Source organism: Octopus bimaculoides, chromosome 13 (genome assembly GCF_046866305.1).
Source record: "Octopus bimaculoides isolate indiv1 chromosome 13, ASM4686630v1, whole genome shotgun sequence".
Lineage (NCBI taxonomy): Eukaryota > Metazoa > Mollusca > Cephalopoda > Octopoda > Octopodidae > Octopus > Octopus bimaculoides.
In genome coordinates, this window is record NC_142940.1 from 38596521 (window position 1) to 38618855 (window position 22335).

The 22335-nt window shown below is 36.1% G+C and overlaps 1 protein-coding gene across 9 annotated transcripts in view; it reads right to left on the minus strand.

The window, feature by feature from the left end:
- The window catches only part of LOC106869449 (uncharacterized), a 679123-nt gene that overhangs the window by 251475 nt on the left and 405313 nt on the right, over nt 1–22335 (minus strand). The window contains exons 1-2 of one of the 9 annotated variants that reach the window (XM_089361654.1): nt 13082–13304; nt 4341–4907 (exon numbers count right to left, since the gene is read on the minus strand). The exons of 6 other annotated variants lie outside the window; for them this stretch is intronic. The gene's annotated coding sequence lies outside the window, so the exon portion shown is untranslated. Of the gene's footprint in view, nt 1–4340; nt 4908–13081; nt 13305–22335 lie in introns of those variants that run through there. 2 more of the 9 variants (XM_089361655.1, XM_089361656.1) reach the window with 2 other exon arrangements.

Genomic DNA, 22335 nt, shown 5'->3' on the forward strand with positions numbered 1-22335 from the left:
AATATATCAATGCAGGCATGGCTGTGTGGGTTAAACGGTTGATTTGGAACACAGTGTGACCATGATCTTAATTTCAACCCCACTATGTGGCCCTGTGGACATACCTTTTTTACAAGAAGCCTTGGATTCACCAGGATATTTAGTCCAAAATTTGGAATATATATATATATATGGATATTTGTGTGTGTGTATATATATATATATATATATATTTCTATCTACACACACACATATATGGATATATTTATACATACGGACATGAACACAAATATATATATATATATGTATGTATGTATATATGTGTACATTCATTGGTATGTATGTGTGTGTATGACTAAATATATGCACACACAATATGTATACAAAGATGCCTGCATGCACACACACACACACACACAGACATTCTCTCTTTCTCACTCTCTCTTTCTCATATATATATATATATATATATATATATATAATAAATAGATAGATATATTGTGTGTGTGCATATGAGTATATATGTCTGTGTATGTACATGTGTACATTGGTATATATATTATTATATATATATATATACATATATATGTGCATATATATGTATGTGTATATATATTATATATATATATATATCTACACACATATATATACATATACACAGACACACACACACACATAAATATATATATATGTATATATATATATATATATATATATGTATATATATATATATATATATATATATATATATATATATATATATATATATATATATATATATACCCACACATATATAGACACATACACACACACACATATATATATATATATACATAGACACACACAGATATGTATATATATTCATACATATATATGTATACATGTATGTATATATATATATATATATATAAACATATATATATATATATATATATATATATATATATATATATATATACCATGTATATATATATATATATATATTTATATATATATGGGAGAATATACAAATAATAACAACAGACGAGGACAGGTGGTGTAAATAACAAAAGTATATATTAGTATGACGCTCACACATATGTATATATATACATACACATGTATGTATATATGTATATATATTTATGCATATATATTTATGCATATATATGTATGTATATGGCCCCAATCAATTGACTGAAACAAGTAAAAGAATATATACATGCACGCTTACACACACACACATTAAATACATCTAGAAAGAAATGTTTTTTGTAAAATTTGTAACCGAAAATTTAATTAAACTAAAAAGATATTTCCCCAAAAATATCTCTATCATTAACGAACATCAATAAAAAGTTATTGAATTAGGACTAACAACAACAACAACAACAACAACAACAATAATAATGATAATAATAATAATAATAAGAAGAAGAAGATGAGTCCTTTCTACTTTAGGTACAAGACCTGAGATTTGTGGGAAGGGAAAGAGTTGATTAAATTAATCCCAGCCTCTGACTGGTGCTTATTTCATCGACCCCCGAAAGGGATGAATAGTATAGTCAATCTGAGCGGAATTTGAACTCACACAGTAAAGATGGATGAACTGTCACTAAGTATTTTCCTAATGATTCTACCAGCATGGTGCCTCAAATAAAAATAATAATAATGATGGTAATAATTATTGTTATTATTATCATCGTCAAAACATAGCTATATATGGTATATTGGGTGCTTTGAGTGTGGACATAAATGCGAATGGTGTTGGGTTGGAGGAGGGAGAAGAGAATGTTGTGGGAAAGTATTCGAAAAAAGTATTATTGAAAACGGTAAATTTTTAATTTATTCTCAAGATTTTTATTTTAGACTACAAAGAAGATGAAAAACATCCGAAGTGAAAGTAATGAAAGGCCCCAACATTACATATGCTACTTCACTCATTAAAATAAAAAAAAAAAAGTTTCGCTCTTTGAAGATATTGACAGAAACTAGTTTATATATAAACCAAGTTCCAATAAAGAAGCCTGTAAGTGGTCTGTTAGGCTGCTAAAAATAGCAGCCAAGTCTAATCTCCGTTATATCACATCTCGCTGGAGAGAAGTTCATATCAAATGATTTAGTCCTAAATGCAAACACTGTTTCTGAATGAAACACAGACGGGATGGTCATAGCTGGAGCAGTTTTTACAATAGAACTGCTTAATAACTGTTGACCTATGGCTAAACAACTTACTAAGAAACATGTATGTATATTTCGAAATAATTTTTGTTGTTGTTGGTGGTAGTAATGGTGGTGGTGGTGGTGGTGTTTCCGTGAGAGATTATTTACAGTATTAGTTTGAGGTACATTTTGTTCTGAGTTCAAATGTCAGTGACCTCAACTTTGCTTTTACAAGTGTCGGTAAAATTAGGTACCCTGCATAATTGGGAGTGGTCGAAGAGAGAACCTTGCCTGATAAAATTGGGTATAACTTTGCTTATCCACCCCACCATAAAAATATTAGTACCCTTGTGCCTATGTTAACAAACCTCATTATTTATTTGTATCATCATTATTAAGGTCCTGAGAAAGGTGGTGAGCTGGCAGAATCATTACCATGCAGGGTAAAAATATTTAGCAATATTTCATCTGTCCTTATGTTCTGAGTTCAAATTCCATCGTGGTTGACTTTGCCTTTCATCCTTTTGGGGTCGATAAATTAAGTTCCAGTCAATCACTGGGGTCAATGTAATCAACCAAACCCCAACTTTACCCAAATTTTAGGCCTTGTGACTATAGTAGAAAGGATTATTAAGGTAGTGAACTGGCAGAATTCTTAGCATGCTTGACAAAATGCTTAGCAGCGTTTCGTTCATGTTTGCATTCTGGGTTCAAATTCCACCGAGGTCGATTTTGCTTTTTACCCTTTCAGGGAGGACAAAGTGAGTACCAGTTGAACACTGGGGTTAATGTAATTGACTAGCCCTCTTCCCCAAAATGTCAGGCCTTGCACCTATAGTAGAAAAAAATATTATTATCATTTGGCAGAATTGTGAACACGCCATCCAAAATGTTTGGCGGCATTTTGTCCATCTTAACATTCTGAGTTCAAATACCGACGAGGTAAACTTTGTCTTTCATCCTTTCAGGGTTGGTAAATTAAGTACTAATGAAACACTGGGGTTGATGTAATAGAATTGTCCTCTCCCACCAATTTTCAGGCCTTGTGCCTTTAGTAGAAAGGATTATTATTATTATTATTATTAATAGCAACAGCAGAGTGGTGGAATGGAAGAATTATTAGAATGTTGCGAAGGTGGTGGTGGGGTGAATGCCATGTGCTACTTCTTCCAGCACTTTACATACTGTGTTCAAATACTACTGAGTTAAAATTCGCCTTTCCTCCCTCTGGGGGATGTTGAAATAAAGTACCAGTAAAGTACTGGAGTCAGTGATATTGACTAAGCCCCTCCCTTCCTATTATTATTATCATCATCATCATCATCATTAATATTACTATTATTACTATTATCATTATTATTATTATTTTATAACTATAGTTTGTTGCGTTTGGTGTTTAATGTGGGAACAGGGATTAGGGAGGTACCAGTAACATACTCGGGTTGTCTCAACTGACTTTATTTCTTAGTTCTCTCTAATGAAACGGTGATTCTGTCTCATTTAGAAGCAGTCCTTATTTTTATGAACATTATCATCATCGTCACTATCATCATCATCATCACCATCTCTTTCGTAATCATTGCTATTATCGTCATCACCACCGTCTTTGTTGTCAGTACTATCACTGTCATCATTATTGTTGTCATCATCATCATCATCGTCATCATCATCATCGTCATCATCATCACCATTGTTGTCTTCATTATCACTGTCATCATCATCATTATCATAATTACAATAATGACACCTCATAGTTCTTAACTTTAGCTTTTATATATATATATATATATATATATATATATATATATATATACATACACATATATACATACACATATATACATGCATATACATATATACATACATGCATACACACACACACACACACACACACAGACACACACGCACATATTGATTTTTTTCGTTTAGTTTAATTCTTACAAAATTCGTTTGACGAAATGCATATTTGATCTCTAATCCACCGAAACGAAAAAAGTTACATATCAAAAAATACCACAAAAAACCGCCCCAGAAAATTAACAAAAAAAAAATTTACAATAACATTCAGAATAACTATAAAATAAAATAAAAACCATATATATATATATATATATATATATATATATATATACATATATATGTGTATATATACATATATATATGTGTATGCTAAGTGTACAACATATACTAATATTTCAAAATTAGTAAAAGATACATACCACTCTTGTTTTATATATATGTGTGCTTATACAGATATAGATATAGATATACATGTATATATAATATATAATATATATATACATACATATATATATATAAATTTATATATATCTAAATATATATTTATATACATATAAAGATATATATATATGCTTATATATGTTTATATATATATATGTGTATATATATATTATATATGATGTATATCTATATGATTTCTTTTTTTTTTTTTTTGTATGTTTTCTCCCAAGGTGAAAGTTAAGATATTTTTTCCTCTCCTTTTTTTCCTTTGTTTTGTGGGGTTTTTTTGGGGTTTTTTTTTTTTTTGTTTGTTTTTGTTACCGAAAGCTTACTACAAGTGGTAAGTTCCCAAAAATATGTATCACGTTGTTGGCGCAGTAAGCTTGGTGTCAAAAGAAATCAGATCAGAAAAAGAACAAGAACCAAAAAAAAAAAAAAAAAAAAATACACGGTCTTTTTTTGGTTTGTTTGTTTTTTCTTTTCTTTTTTTTTTCTCTATTTTGCTTTCTTTCTTTCTTTCTTTCAGAGAATGCAGCACATCATTACTAAAAGAGACAGAGAAGACGGAAGATAATGCCGAAAAGAAAAGAAAAGAGGAAAAGAAAAGAAAAAGAAAGAAAAAAAATGATAAAGGAAAACGAAGAAAAGGAAGAAGAAGAAAAAGACAAAGATGGAGATGGAGAAGCAGAAAAATAAGAAGAAAGCAGAGGAGAAGGGAAGGAGGAGGAGGAGGAGGAGAAGAAGAATCACTGTAGTAAGAGTAATAGTTGCAGTAGTGGTGGTAGGAAGGTAGGTAGTAGGAGTTGTAGGAGGAGGAGAGAGAAACAAGCTTATGCTGTATCTTCTGGATTTTGGGGGTATTAGCAGAGCAAAAGACTTTGCCAGCCATGAGTTTTCGCTTGTTTCCTAGTATGAGCAGACGTTTATTATTATCACTATGGTTATTATTATCATTGTTGTTGTTATTGTTGTCGGTGGTGTTATTAAATTAATATTGTTATTATTAAGGGAATGAACGATGATTTATTATTCAAAAGAAACTTATATTCAAGTGGTGTATGTATATATATTCATATATATATATATATATATATATATATATATATATATATGTATGTGTGTACATAGATGGATATATATGTATATATAACTATACATATATGTATATATAAATGTATATAAACACGTGTGTATGTGTGGATATGTATACGTGTACGTATGTTGATATATATATACACACATATATACATATTTATATATATATACACACATATACATATGTATATATGTATGTGCATACAGATGTATGCACACACACACACATATATATATATAATCATACATGCATATATATATATATATATATATATATATATATATATATATATATATATATGTATACATATATGGATGTGTGTGTGCGCGCATGTATGATCTAATACTTTTTATATTTTATTCCATATTTTTTTTATTTTAGATTCTCATATTCATTTTTCAAATTTCTAAGAATTTCATATAATGAAAGATTTCTGGAAAAATCTTTCCTTGCATCAAAGAGACAACGGGCCATATTAATATATATATATATATATATATAATACATATATGCATGTGTTGTATATATACATAGATGTGTGTGTTTTGTATATATATATATATATATATATATACATATATATGTGTGTGTGAGTATATATGTATGCATAAGGCATATCAGCCGAGTAACTAGGAAGCTAGCTTCGAAACCCTACATTATCATGTTCACTGCCACTGTGAGACACTTAAGTAAGCCCCTTCTTATATAGCCCCGAGTTGACCAGCATCCATTGAACGGAATTTTGAAAACAGAAACTATTTGAGAACCTCATCTTTTGCCCATGTTTATAACATCCATTTATTCAGGTACTTACCAGATTTCATAGCATATAAAATGCACATTTGTTTTTTGTTTTTTTTCTCAAAGAAGTGTCTTGAAAAGTAAACTCCAAATCTAACCCTGTGTCCTGGAACTGAAGTTAGGCTTCCTATAAGCTTTAATGTACTTAAAACTTTTTGTCTCCTGAATATCCACTGCTGAATTTAGGGTGCGTCTTTTATGCCTGTGCATCTTTTACGCCATCAAATGCAGTATTTAATTTCTATCTATCTATCGATCCGTGTGTTTATTTATGTATCTAACTATGTATATATGTGTATATGTATGTATATATCTGTTTGTCTTTCTATCTATCCATCTGTCTGTGTTTATTTATATATGTGTATGTATCTATCAATCTAGCTGTCTGTCTGTCTATCTATCTATCTGTTTATGTATGTATGTATGTATGTATCTATCTAACTATATATATGTGTGTGTGTGTGTGTTTGTAGGTATGTGTATGTGTGTGTGTATATATATATATATATATATATATATATATATATATATATATATATTAAAGTATATACTTATATGTACATATATATATATCTATCCAGCTACCTATTTCTATGTATGTTTGTATATGCATGCATGAAGCTTGTATGTATGTATAAATGCATACTTGTGTGTGTGTGTGTGTGTGTGTCTGGGTAAAAAAACCTGCAGTTTGGTAATATCACAGGGGCAATCCCTCCAAGCATCTTTTTGTTGTTACTTTTTAAGATTTTTTTGTTGTTGTGGTATAGTTTTTCTGGTAAATATATCAAAATGAGAAGAAAGAAAGCGAGACAAATAAATAAATAAAGAAGGATAGTAAGTAATTAAAGAATAAAAAGACAAATAAAATAATAGAAAATTTAAAAAAAGAAGACAAAACAGTCAATGAAACTGGAAAGAAGATATATATATATATATATATATATATATATATATGTATGTAATATGTATGTATAAGGGAAAGAGTGACAGGAGGAGAAGGAGGAGGAGGAAAGGGGAGATGTGGTTTCTTGTATAAAACAAGAAACCACACTGAAGGAATTACATGTGTGTGTATAGGTATGTATGTATGTATCTATGTATGTGTGCATTTATGTATGTAAGTGTGTAAAAGCACGGCTGTTGGTGACTAAGAGTTATTTTAACTCCTATTTCTAGCAATGCTGGTACACACTTGCACCCTTTGCCACTTTTCAGTGACAATTGCATTTGTGCCTTTTTGGTTTAAAATTGCGTCTAGCCACTTTAATAGTCTTATACACACACACACACATAATCCTTATCAGCTGTCTTCCATGCTTATATGGATTGGAAGGCTTGATTGAATCCGATGGGTCTTAGGACTGCATCATGCTCCTTTATATATATATATATATATATATATTATATATATATATATATATATATATATATATATATATATATAAATATACATGCATACACACACACACATATATATACATGCATACATTATATATATATATATATATATATATATATATATATATATATATATATATGCATACAAGTGAGTATGTATAGAAGCCGCCAGCATGCTAGAAAAAGATGCCAATGTCTAAAATCTACCTTTTGGTGACTTGTATACATAATTGGTCGCCCTTGATATATATTTATAAGTTGATTAATTTAACCTTAACTGGTTGATTGCATGCTAACTACCTGATAAAATCCAATATAGATTTCATCCTTAATTTTAACATACATACATACATATATATATATATATATATATATATATATATCTGAATGTTGGCTGCAGCAATTTTAAAATGTATCTGTGTGTTTGTATCTGTGCATGTGTGTGCCAAATAGATTGCAGTGCTTTTAAAAAGTATATAATTATATATATATATGCTTATGTCCATGTATTTGTGCCCCTGTCTGTGTGTCTAAGTATGTTTAGATAACTGTGCTTTTAAAAATGTATGTATTTGTGTGTGTGTGTGCGTGTGTGTGTGAGTGTGTGTGGTTCATTGCAGAGCAGTAGTGGGAGGTGTTGGTGGCAGAAAGTAATATTTAACTACAAATTTGAAAAAAGAATTTTAGTAGTAGTAGTAGTAGTAGTAGATTTTGGCAGTAGTGGTTGTAGTGATAGTAATAGTAGTAGGGGTGGTGGTAGTATCATTGTTGGCAATGTTGTTGTTGTAGTTGATGTTTAGTTCTACAGACAACCCTGATTCACCAGATGAGGATTCCCAACCCATGCACCTGTTATACTCAGGCCAGGCATAGTATAAGCTAGGACTACATTATCCAGTGTGCTCTGCTTTGTGAAAGCTGCTAAAGGTGAGATTTGCGGAGAAATTTTAACTGCTATTTCTAGCTGGTCGAGCGACAGACCTGGAGGTCCCCTTCTTTGCCCAACAATATCGCTGTAGCAGTAATAGCTTAGCCCCAGGTCGGTTTTGGTTGGAAAGACCAGTGATCAAAACCATTCCGACCGTGACCATTCCATTTATGCCTAACAGACTCTGGGTGATATAGTTTTGACAATGTATTTTTTTTTTATAATGGTAGTGTGATTTCAGGGTGATTTGGCTGCTATTTTCAGCATAAGCTTGCGACCATATAGTAGCTTCATAGTCGGCCCGCCCACCATATATGGGTGGTGATGTAGATGGTGGAGGTGGCGACGGGGGTGGTGAGGGTTGTACTTTGATGGTGTCGGTGGAAGCGGTAAAGGCAGTATACGATGGTGGTGGTGGTGGTGGTGATGTTGTTAGAGACGAGCAGAGGTACTTTGGTAGTGGTGCTGGTCGTGTTGGAAGCAATGGTGCTGGTGGTTGTGGTGGTGGTTGTGATGTTGGTGGTGGTAGTGGTGGTGATGTGGTCGCGATAACGGTAAAGATGAAATATGATGATGATGATAACGATTGTGGTCATAGTCATGATGATGATGGTGGTTGTGGTGGTGATGATGATGATTCCGGCAACACTGATGCCGGTCCTGCTTCTTGTAGTTAAATATACGATGGCAGAATGGGCCCAGGAGGGGAGCGATCACCGAGGGCGGAGGAAAGCTAAAAAAAAAACCTACTGAATATATATATATACACGCACACGTTTGTATGTGAATGAATGTCTAGAAATATGTGTTTAAAAGTTGTTTGTTTAGCCTCAGGTCAGCTCCCACTGAGCAGTCCGAAGAACAAAGGCGTTCTAACCATGACTGCTCCATCTTTTCAGACGTAATATATAGAGGATGAAATTATCCAATGTATCTTTTCATTCTTTCTTTTTCAAAGATGGTACGTAGGACGCGATTTGGTAAAGAGTTGGCTGTCTTTTCTAGCACAGAGTTACGACATTTCGTTCGTATACCTGATACACACACTAACACACATCCTCAGATAAAATGTATATAAACATGTTTATATATATATATATATATACACACACACACACATGGGTATTTCACTGCGTTTATATATTACTATTGAACCTAGAGTTTAATTACGGTCCTTCCATACGGCACTTATATAGCCTTACCTGCCACCTTGGGTCTTTTGGATACCAATACCTCTCTCTCTCTCTCACACACACACACACACACACACATATATATATATATATATATATATATATATATATATATATATAGTATGTATATATGTATTATGTACGTATACGTGTAGGCATGTGTATAAATACATCAATTTTCTACGCGTATATAGAATCTAATACGAACTGTGTGTGTGTGTTATGTGTCTCTTTGCGTCTGTATACGTGCTTCTGTATGTTTGTGTCTGGTTTGTGTATCCGTCTGCTTGTTCATGTGTATCAGTATGTATGCTTACTCATGTGTGTATGTGTGTGCCTATGCAGTTGTGTTTGTATGTGTATATCTTCCCGTGCACCTGTGAATGTGTATATGACTGCTTGTGCCTCTGTCCGCGCGAGTATGTGTTTGTCTGCGATCCTGTATTCCTGCGTGAGTGTGTGTGAGTATCTATGCATGCGTGTGTGTGTGTGTGTGTGTGTGTGTTTATTTGCCAGTGACCCTGTTATTTTTACGTGCGTGTGTGTGTGTATGCCTGTGTGAGTCTATGAGTATATGTCTATGTGTGCGCATGTACGTGGTGTATTTGTTGGTTTTGATGGCGGTTATGTGTGTGAAAGATAGTATTTGCATGTGATGTTGTTGTTGTTGGTGGTGGTGGCAGTGCTGGGTATAGAATCAGCAGTGGGAGTGAGTTTAGTACGTACAACATCAAGTGTTAATGATAGTGACAGTGGCGGTGGTAGTAGTGATGGAGGTGGCGGAACAGTGGTGATAGCCGTAGTAGTTGGTTCTAAGAGGGTGGTGGGTGGCCGTTGAAATCCAGAAAGCAGGATTCTGTGAAGAGTAATAATGTAAACCAACAGAAAAAACTTTAAAAAGAACTACAAAAAAAAAGAAAGAAAGAAAAAAGATCTAGGTGGACTCTAGACCGTGCAAGGAATAGCAGCCAATTTTTTCTCATATCACACTCTAATGTCAATCATTTCGTTGATAGTAAAATATAGCAAACAAGGCGGTGAGTTGGCAGAAACGTTAGCACGCCGGGCGAAATGTTTAGCGGTATTTCGTCCGTCTTTACATTCTGAGTTCAAATTCTGCTGAAGTTGACTTTGCCTTTCATCCTTTCGGGGTCGATAAATTAAGTTCCAGTTGCATACAGGAGTCGATCTAATCGACTGGCCCCCTCCCACAAAAATTTCAGGCCTTGTACCTAGAGTAGAAAAGTAAAATATAGCAAACGGATTTGTGTCGGTTTCGACGGGGAGTCAGTCATTCTATTATCTGAACTAATTACCCGCTTACTAATTATTTAGCGTGTAAAGTGGTTGAGTATTTCTCAGACAGATGTAGTTTTCAATGTGAATCAGCGTAACAGTGTGAGAAAGATGTAAGTAACCATTGAATCACGTATACAATCTACCCGACTTAGCTTCCTCCTGCGCTGTTTCATCCACAAAGATTAAGTCGACCTAAAAACTAAGGTTTAAAAGATACCGAACGGTAAGACCGAACTGAAGTTCTCATAATTGCAAAGCGAACTTCCAAAGCAATCAGCTATATCTATTGAAAAGTATTACATGTATTCTTATATCTGTAATGGTTGGTATTAAGGTGTTGGTTGCCAGTGTAACGATTTGTATTACGATATATGTTGGAGTCGGCAGTTAGCGATTGTGGATCTTGTTCAAAACGGGGGCACCAGTATTTTCTTAACGAAACACTTTGAAACTTGGGACACTGGTAGAATGTGTCATATAAAACATCTTTTTCTCTTAGTCTTCTTAACAAAAAAAAAACGTACATCGCAAGTTATTTCATGTTAAAGTTGTCGTATTTCTGTAATTTCAACCAATGGCTGACGTCCATTCAGCTGAATACAGTATGTGTATACACGTTCTTATTGTTAGTAGTAATCCACAGATAGAGATAGAATGATGTTGTAAGAGAAAAGAAATTGAGCTAGTGAAAGTTATAGAGTCGAGGGGCGTTGTCTCATAATTGACTGGTTGTAACCTTCTTTCTCCTTCTGGCCGTTTGGTCTCGAGGTGGCCATGACTCTAGTTGGTCTCTATTCACTAACAAATTTTGCCTTACCAAATTTTAGTATTTATAACTATCCAAAATTAATTAGAAAGATTGTTGATAAATATTGTCGAGAACAATAGATTTCGTCGGTGGTACCTGTTATCTCAATTCTAACTTTTGGTGGCCTAGAAGAAGTTAGAAGGGTCACGTGGCAAAGATATAATTCTGCTTAGCAAAGGCATCTGGGAAATGTAACTACTGTCACAAAAAAAAAAAAAGAAAGAAAAACATTGTTTTATCGCGAGAAAAGTGCTTTTGAGCTGTTAAGTGAAATTTGGCTTTCGAGGATCGAATCCACGCTCTGCCTGCATGAAGCCACTACATATCTTCTGTAGGCATATTACCAAATTTCCGGTATACTTGATTTCAAAGCTTTAACGAATTATCACTTTGCCACACGATCCATGGTCAAGTAAGAGGTAACAGCGGAGTACACCTAAGGTCCGTCAGTCCAGAAGTTTTCTTTTTGTTTGTTTATTAAGGCAGACCCATCATCGCCGGCTTGTCAGGTCTGTCGTGACTTCATTACAGTATTCATTTTTGCCAGCTGAGTGGACTGGCAAAACATGAAATGAAGTGTTTGGCTCAAGAACAAAACGTATCGCTCGGTCCTGGAACCGAAACCACAATCTTACGATCCTGCTGAAACCAGTACCCTAATCACTAAGCCACGTGCCTCCAGCCATGATCACGTTCCAATGGCTTCAAATTTTGGCACAGAGTCAGCTGAGTTTGAGGAGAGGGAGGAGTTGATCACATCGACCTCCCTACTTGACGGGTACTTCTTTCTGTCGATTCCGAAAGGATGAAAGGTAAAGTCGACCTCAGAACACAAAGACAGGCAAAATACCTCTTATCATTTAGTCCAGTCTGCTAACGATCCTGCTAGCTCGCTGCCTTACGAGGTCATAATAATTATAGTAATTCATTAATATACCTCTAACCTACTAATTATACACCTTCCATACATCTTAAGTACCGTGAACTGCTTGAAACTTAAATTAAACAAATACAGGGTATTAAATATAAATTTGATACATGAAAGGCCGGTGAGTCATGTATTACATTAATACATTTATTAATTACTGTATTTACAAAGAGTGTTGTATCATTACTGCTTCGAAGGTGGCAAATTTTAGAATTTTAATGAATTTAATCACAGAGGTCTGCAAGATGAGGGTCATTAGAATTACCTGTCTGTTTTGTAGTTGATCGTAACATTTCGTGTGACATCTGGGCTGCTTGAAGTTGAAGCTCCAGGGCTTTACATAGTTTGCGTAATTAAACACCACGATCCATCAGTTCAACTTGGATACCACTGACACTCTCGGTTCTCTTATCAGTAGTGACCATAACTAAGAGTAACTTTATGCTAAATAAGTGGAGGATCTTTCAAAGTTTTGGTATCGCCACAATCAAGTGCACTGCAATGCAGCGAAAGCACACAGGACACACAACGCCATCTGTGGATGTGAAATGAACTAGATGGCCGGCCACGAGGATTTCAAGTTTCCTCTCGTAATGTATCCGGATTAAATGAGATAGAAGACTATCAGTGACCGGAAAATCCGTAGTGTAATTGTACTTGTTCCGATCAATAGAATTTCACCTAATACATATTTTTTTAATATATATATTTTCAATATAATTTTGATAGTTATCGATATCTTTCGTTGAACCGCTAATTGAAGGGGACGTAAACAAACCGATACCAGCTCGCCGCCTTAGACGGCGGTCATACTATCAGCACCTTTTGCTTGTAAACGACCAGCGTAATAAATCATGTCCAGCAATAAATATGTTAAAAGTTAAAAGTTCGTGGCTTTGCTTCGCTTATTTTGCATGCAGCCAGCTTGCCCACACGACGATGGCCTTCAACAGTACAATACACACTCTAACAAACAATCACACTTCAATGGTAACCAAGCGTCCTCGCGACCCTCTGAGTCAGGTTGATAAGGGTAGGGTAACTAAAAGAAGGAAGAAATAAACCTTATAAATATAGCATGTCAGCGCGTGGTTTAGTGGTTAGGGTATTCGGCCCACGATCGTAAAGTCGTGAGTTCGATTTCCGACGGTGTGTTTATTTTTGCTCGTGGTTTTTCTATGTTAATTGTATGTTCATTTTAACATTGTGCTGTTTTATGTGTGTTGTTTTCGTTATTAATCGCTTGATTTTTTATTCTGTAAAGAATTCGGTATAATATACATGTATTGTTTGCTAAAATTTTCCTATCTGTTTTCGTTTGTCTGTTGTGAAATGAAGTGCCTTACAATTATTTATTATTATAAGTGCATAAGGTGGTGAGCTTGCAGAATCGTTACCACTCCGGACAAAATGTTTAAGGTATTTCGTCTGTTTTTAAGTTCTGAGTTCAAATGCCGCCGGAGTCGACTTTGCCTTTCATCCTTTCGGGGTCGATAAAGCAAGTACCAGTTGAGCCTTGAGGACGATATAATCAACGTATCCCCTCCACCGAAATTGCCTGCCTTATCCCAAAATTTGAAGCCATTATTATAACTGTATGCTAATCCAGCTAGAGAGTACTTTATGGACAATATAACAGTTGGAGTCGTCAAGTTTACAACTCTCACACATTCAGTCAAATTTACAGACCATATTAGTCCTTTGCTGCTTCTCAGGTTTAGATGCTTGTATTTTGTTGTTGACAAGGAGATTTTGATTTCAGTGGTTTTGTAATATATTATTAATGTTAATTCCTGGTTAGAACTAATCTACTGAACGCTCCATTTTATGAGGATTTCGATTATGGTTTCGTCTTTTATACAGTTAGTTATACATTGGATTCACATAAAACGCTTTCTGTGTGGTCTATATAGTTCTAACAGATGTAGGGTCTGATTTATTTGTTGCGGTGTATTTCTAACTATATTGATCTAAGTTATTTGGTTCTTTAGACGTGCCCATTCTGTCTTTTTTCTTTGACTTCATTATTCGATGTGCCATTCTCCGACAAGAGCGTGCGTAATTTGAGCAAGATTTGGCTGCTATTTCTAGTAAACCGAGGGACCACATAGAAGTTCCATAGTCGGCTGTTGTTTTTGTTGTTGTTGTTGTTGTTGTTGTTGTTTAGCAAGATAACCATTTCCAAGAGAGAAAGGGTGAGGGTATGGAATTACTCTTATCAGTTCTGCAGCGAGAACCTGGCGGAGCAAACTTCCTCCTGTTGACTCCCGAAATGGTGTGTGTGTGTGCATGTGTGCGTGTGTCTGGCTACTTGTAGGCAAGAGGGGGCTGCGAGTGGGAGGTGCAACAGAATACAGAGTAAAGAAGAAAATGTGGTGATGGAAATGATGGTGTTGTTGTTGTTGTTGTTGTTGGTGGTGGTGGTGATGGTAGTGTTGACAGTGATGATGATGATGATGGTGGTGGTGGTCGTGGCGGTGGTGGCGGTAGTGGTGAGGATGAATGGGATGTCGATGCTTATTGTGACGATGATGATGATGATGATGCGGGAGGGGAGGAGGATGGTAGCGCTGATAAAAAAAGTAGAAGAGAAGTATGAGTGAGTGAGAGAGGCAGGAGATAGAGGAGGGGGGAGAAAAGTGAGAAAGATAGTAATTGAGAGAGAGAGGGGGAGAGGTAGAATGAGGGGAAAGGGATGAGCTAGTGATTGAAAGACGATGGAAAGAGAAAGGACAAGGGAACGAGAGAGAGAGAGAGAGGGAAAGGGAGAGAGATAGAGAGAGGGGTAGAGATAGAGAGAGAGAGGTGGGGTAGAGATAGAGAGAGAGAGAGGTGGGGGTAGAGATAGAGATATAGAGGTGGGGGTAGAGATAGAGAGAGAGAGGTGGGGGTAGAGATAGAGAGAGAGAGAGGGGTGGGGTAGAGATAGAGATAGAGAGGTGGGGTAGAGATAGAGAGAGAGAGGTGGGGTAGAGAGAGAGAGGTGGGGTAGAGAGAGAGAGGTGGGGTAGAGAGAGAGAGGTGGGGGTAGAGATAGAGGTGATGATATCTGTGTGTGTTACAAAAAAGAGATGATTAAAGATGATGAAGGAAGAGGCCGAGGGTGTCAGTCTGTTTGAATGGGGTGGTAATCGGGTGTCAATCGGGTGGATGGTTTTTGCCACGTCGTTTTAGCATTTAACCCCAGGTCAGCACGAAGACATTCCAACGATGACCATTCCGATGATTATGCTAATCTAAGTCTATACACTATATACTGTGTTAAATGTGTGTGCCTTCCTTAAAACCCCAGGAAGTGCTTTGACAGAGATTTGACTGCTATTTTTAGAAGATGCAACCTTTCCTGGGGTAACTATAACGAACAGTTGTTCTTTTATGTGTTATCTTTTACTGGGTTTCAATCGTTGGACTGCGGCCATGCTGGAACACTGCCTTGACAGTACATTTCTTTAAAGCCAGGTACTTATTCTATCGGTCTCTTTTGCCGAACCGCTAAGTTATGGAGGCGTAAACACACCAATATCGATTTTCAAGCTATGGTGGATGGGTGGGGGACACACACAAACGCAGACACGAAAACACACATAAATATGTACATGCACACACACACACACACACACACACACACAAACATATATATATACACGACCGGCTTCTTTCAGTTTCAGCATACTAAATCCACCCACAAAGGCTTTGGTCAGCCCGGGGCTATAGTAGAAGACACTTACCCACGGCGCCACGCAGTGGAGTTGAACCCAAAGGTACGTGGTTGGGAAGCAGGCTTTTTTACCACACAGTTACGCCTGCGCCTATGTATGTATGTATGTATGTATATATATATATATATATATATATATATATATATATATATATATATATATATATATATATATATATATATATATATATATATATATATATATATATATATATACGACGCTCTTCTGCACAGTTACCGTTTCCCAAATTCACTCGCTAGTCGCTCCAGGGCTACATAGTAGAAAGCCCTACCTAAAGCTGCCACGATTGGGACTAAATCTGAAACCATTTGGCTGCAAAACGAGTTTCTTGACCACACAATCATGTCGTTATTACTGTTGTTTATAGTCTTATGATGAAATATATTCCAGTGTCCCATCACTGACGGTCTCGTCTCGTTCGTCTTAGTGTATATCTAGAACTACGATATCTGTAGTGACAGAAAGGTGATGGATCGAATGAGATTTAGCTGCTATTTTTAACGGATCGAATGTTCTACAAGATGGGATGGCGTATGGACAGCGTGCAGGCGTGCTGGGACTATACAACTGGGTGTTTATGTGTGTATGTGTACATGTGTGTGTGTGTGTACGCATGCGGGTGCGAGATTGTAAGTTTGTCTCTTTGGTTGTTGTTCTGTGCGTGTGTGAATATGTGTGTGAGTGAGTGCTATGTGTGTGTGTGTGTGTGTTTGTATGTGCGTTTGTTGGAATGCTGTGTGTTCTTGTGAGTGTTTGTTGGAATGCTGTATGTGTATGTGCGTGCATATGTATGAGAGTGCTGTATTTTTGTGTGTGTGCGTGTGTATTAGCGCTGTATGCATGTATGTGTGTGAGTGTGTATATCCGTGTGTCTGTGTGTTTGTAGGCTTGTTTGTGTGCGTGTGTTCGTACATCAATCTGAGGATATGAGTCCTCTCCGTGTATGTGTGTGTGTGTTAGGGAGCTGTGTGTCTGTGATGTGCGGTGTATGTATGTGCAAGAGTGTTGTATATGCATGTGTCTGAGAGAATTTGTACGCTTATCGTATTGTGAGTGCATGTATGTCTGTGTGTGTGTGTGTGTGTGTGTGTGTGTGTGTGTGTGTGTGTGTGTACGTATGTGTGTGTTCCTGCAGCTGTCTGTATGTTGGTATTTGAGTGCCGCGTGCGTGTGTACGTTTGCGTGTGTGTATGCATGCGTACGAATTTGTGTATCTATATAGTGTGTGTGTGTGTAATTTGGAGAAAAAGTCGTGTACCCCCCCCCTCCATCATTTTCCCCGTTACTATCTATTTTGTCGTGTGGGAGGTTGGAAAGTGGAGAGAAGAAATAAAGAACGACTGAAAGAGAGAGAGAGAGAGAGAGAGAGAGAGAGAGAGAGTAGGAGTGAATGAAAGTGGGAGGGTGGAGTTACGAAATATTAGAACAGATGGTTCTCCCCCCACTCTCTTGCTTTCATTTGCTGTTTTGTGTGTGTGTGTGCATGTATGTTTGTATGTGTATGTATATATATATATATATATATATATATATATATACATATATATGTGTGTGTGTGTATACATATGTATGTGTGCACGTGTATGTATGTATGGATATATGCGTGTGTGAGTGTGTGTGTGATTTAAATATCATCTCCAACGCCTTTTTTACTCCGACACTCGCGCACAACAAGGACGCTATTTTGATACACAAGCATGCGAGTACACATAGACATCGTATGCGTGAACGTGTACGTGCGCGTGTGTATACACAAACGTATATAAATAAATAGATAGATAGATATACATGTATTGGGGACATATACATATATAAGTGTGTGTACATGCTTTTATATATATATATATATATATATATATATATATATAAGTGTGTGTACATGCTTTTATATATATATATATATATATATATATATATATATATAGATAGATAGATAGATAGATAGAAAGATAGATAGACATGTGTATATATATGTGCGCGTGTGTGTGTGTGTGTGTGTGTGTATAAAAGGCGGTGAACTTGACAGATTCGTTAGCACGCTAGACGAAATGTTAAGCGGTATTTCATCTGTCCCCTTACGTTCTGAGTTCAAATTTCGCCGAGGCCGACTTTGTCTTTTATTCTTTCGGGGCCAATAAAATGAATACCGGTTGAGCACTGGGGTAGATGTAATCGACTTTCGTTCCCCTGGGTATGAGTATAAAAACTGCACTCCTCTGCCAAGCCTAGTTGAGTCAGTGTGTTAGAGTAGGCTCATCAAGCCAGTATGATCTCAAGCTCAAATTCATGGCCTCCACATCAGACAGCTGAAACTTTCCTCCTGTAGGAGAATGAACATGAGCAAGCCAGTCCAATCCAAACGCATGTGTTTGTGTGTGTGTGTGTGTTTAATATGGATATATGATTATACAGAAACACACACACACACATATCTAACCTAGTGAGTGGATTTGGTAGACGGAAACTGAAAGAAGCCTGTGGTATATATATATATATATATATATATATATATATATTTACATATATATATGTGTGTGTATGTCTAGGTGTCTGTGTTTGTCCCCCTTCCCACGATAGCTTGACAACCGATGTTAGTGTGTTTATGTCCCTATATTCTAGCGGTCCGGCAAAAGAAGAGACCGATAGAATAAGTACTCGGCTTACAATGAATAAGCCCTAGGGTAGATTTCTTCGACTGAATCAAGTAAAAGAATACACACGCACACACACACATGTATATATATATATATATATATATATATATATATATAGTTAATTTTGGACCAGGTGGTGAGGGTGATAAAAAAAGCAATAGGCTAAAAAAAAAAAAAAATGGAAGTAATTCGACCGGAAGTAACGACGGGGAAATCCGACAATTTCATGTAAATAAATCTATACATAATTGCAGAATTATTAAAGTAAATAAGGGATTAAGAAATAATGCATAAAGTCTCTTACAGCTGTTTCCAGAATAGCTGTAGATACGGTGCATAAGTCACTGAGTAATGATTTCCATATAAGCCAAACTATACTGTCTTCAGGGAGGAAGAATTAAAGAATATGTCTAATAAAAGATATTTGTAGTTACCAATTCCGTTGTCGAAGAATTAAGGAATATCTTTAATAAAGGATATTTGTAGTTACAAGTTTCATCCTCGAAGAATTAAAGAATATCCTTAAGTCTTCGGCGATGGCAAATGTGTACAAATCTATGTAGCATAACCAATGTATAAAATGTGAATTGTCAGGATCAACGCCACCACTTCCTCTCAGCTTTCTCAAAGTCATGCTGAGTTATTAGATTGCTCTCCTGTAACGTGCATCAACAGACAAGACACAGAATGGCTTTCTCCGTGGTGTAGTTCGTTAGTTGGAATCGTGTTCCTCACTATTTCTGAAATACAGGCATGGTTGTGTAGTTAGTGTAAGCTCGCTTTGCAACTCTGTGGTTTCGAGTTCAGTCCCACCGCGTAGCACTTTCGGCGAGTGTCTTCTGCGATAGCTGTAGGCCAAACAATGCCTTGTCAGTGAATTTGGTTGACGGAAACTTTGCGGAAGCCCTCGTGTAGGTATATATATATCTGTGTATTTGTGTGCTTTTTGTGTCTGTGTTTGTATTCCACCCACAGCTTGACAACCGTTGCTGGTTTGTTTACATCACCGTAACATAACGGTTCGGCAAAACCGACCGATAGAATAAGTATCAGGCTAAAAAAAAAAAAAACAGAAACAAAAAGACAATATATGTCCAGGGGTCAACCTGTTTGACTTAAACCTGGAACTTGTTATATTCCTTTCCACCACTTGGAGTATTTTAAATTTTCACCTGATTTCTTTTTGTTTTTGTTTTTGTTTTTTTCGAATTTCCTACACTGATGTTAATTTCTTTATTATTAATTTCTAAGAAGAAAGGCGGCGAGCTGGCAGAATCGTTAGCACGCCGGACGAAATGTTTAACGGTATTTCGTCTGTCGCTACGTTCTGAGTTCAAATTCCACGAAAGCCGACTTTGCCTTTCATCCTCTCAGGGGTCGATGAAATAAATACCAGTTACATATCGGTTTCAATGTAATCGATTAGCCCCTTCCCCACAAAAATTTCAGGCTTTATGCCTAAAGAAGAAAGGATTATTAACTTTTAGAGAGAGAGAGAGGTGGGGAATGCCATTTTCATCATTAGTGTACCAAAAAATACTACGGTTTCTGATTTGAAGTAGTTGAAAAAAATTTAACAAGACCCCCTAAACCTTTCAAAGTGGTGCTTACCCAACCTGGGCCGCAGTCCAGTTACTGAAGTAAATAAAAGAAAAGACAGAAGCTACCACTATAAAGTACCACTATAAAGTACTATGAAAGTACAGTGGAAGCCTGGCATAGTGAGGGAGTTCTTTAGTTTTCGTTATGTTCTCTTCATAAAATTAAGGAATATTACTAACACCACTTCCTATATTGTTTTATTTTGTGAAATGTTTTCTGAACTGCCTAAACCTGCATGTCAACCGAGTTGTACACACAACATGCCTGTCGCTAAGGGGCTGCACTGGACGGCAATGCTCCCCTTACTTATTCAATGGTGCACCCCCAGATTTACATTGGTACACTTACAGCCATAGCTAAAAGTTTGGAGCACAAATCTGAAAATTAGAATTTTTATATTAAATACCCAAAGTCATATTTAATTTGCGATATAATTATTACTTGGCCAAAGGTCTGGAATATAGGCCTGAAAATTAGAATTGCTATGTTAAATGACCAAAGTTTATATTTGGTCGGAATGTTTATTGTGCATAACAATTTTAATTTAACAAAAAATGTCCCCAACTTTCGTCCCACTGCGTCCCACTTGCCCAAGGTCCCACTGCGTGGCACCTTGGGCAAGTGTCTTCTGCTATAGCTTCGGGCCGACCAAAGCCTTGTGAGTGGATTTGGTAGACGGAAACTGAAAGAAGCCCGTCGTATATATATATATATATATATATATATATATATATATATATATATATATATATGTGTGTGTTTGTGTGTCTGTGTTTGTCCCCCCAACATCGCTTGAAAAACCGATGGTGGTGTGCTTACGTCCCCGTAACTTAGCGGTTCGGCAAAAGAGACCGATAGAATAAGTACTAGGCTTCCAAAGAATAAGTCGTGGGGTCGATTTGCTCGACTAAACGGCGGTGCTCCAGCATGGCCGCATTCAAATGACTGAAACAAGTATAAGAGTAAAAGAGTAAAAGAGTCCACGACAGTATTTCTAAATTCCTCCTTCGCACTATTCCAGATTAGTGCCCAACGAGAATATTCTGAAGCATTTCCAGGGAACCAAAGTCTGGCTACGGGTCTGATGCACAACGGGGGTAACCTGACATAGAGAAACGAATGGATCGAGACAGTGTTTGCACTGAAGGTTTCGTTCCTCGGAGAGACCAGCCAATTTCGAAGGACAAAAACGATTTTAGACCTTCCACGTAATTGCGACAGTATTCTATTTTTGTCTTTTGTTTTACTTGTTCCATTTGTTGAACTGCGGTCATGCTGGAGCATCAGCTCAAGGGGTTTTAGTCGAACAAATCGACCCTAGTAATTTCATCTTCTATTTTTATTTCTTATTTCTGTAATCAGACTGCGGCCATGCTGGGGCACCGCCTACAAGAATTTTTAGTTGAAAGAATCGACCCTAATACTTATTTTATTTATTTATTTATTCAAATTCTCATTTCAGTCTTCTATGTATTTTATCGATCTCTAGTTGTTGAACAGCTTTTTTTAAAAGTCAGGTATGT